Genomic DNA, 583 nt, shown 5'->3' on the forward strand with positions numbered 1-583 from the left:
CAGTTGAGCTAAAATTTATATTCCCTTTGCTTACGCCTCTCTGGAGCTTTGTCGGTATCGATACAATTTCTTTCTCTCTATCAAGCAGTTTATTTTAACTACTTTTATTTATTTCTTTTCAACTAGTAACGACTTCTTTGTTTCTTTTTTTTATTATTTTCTATTTTTATTGTGGCATTTAAAGAATTTTTCGACGTTTTGTGGGTCCCACATATAACCACAACCAAGAAAGAAAAAAAATTACAAGAGTTTAGATTTTGTTGAGATTGTGACAACAATGAATCTTGGGCAATAAATTTTTTTGTATTTTAGCTAATCAGTGTTACGATACTAGTGTATAAAGACACAGATACAAACAAATGTAGATAATTGATATGTTCTTAGACAAAAAATCTATTCATATTTTAAGTACTTTTTAGAAAAGCTTCGATTAAGTTATACACTACACTTAGTCGTCTAAAACTAGAACAGAGCAGACTAGAACTGAACTAGAACTGAACTAGAACTGAAATAGAACTGAACTAGAACTGAACTAGAACTGAACTAGAACTGAACTAGAACTGAACTAGAACTGAACTAGAAC

Source organism: Lucilia cuprina, chromosome 6, assembly GCF_022045245.1.
Source record: "Lucilia cuprina isolate Lc7/37 chromosome 6, ASM2204524v1, whole genome shotgun sequence".
Taxonomy (NCBI): domain Eukaryota; kingdom Metazoa; phylum Arthropoda; class Insecta; order Diptera; family Calliphoridae; genus Lucilia; species Lucilia cuprina.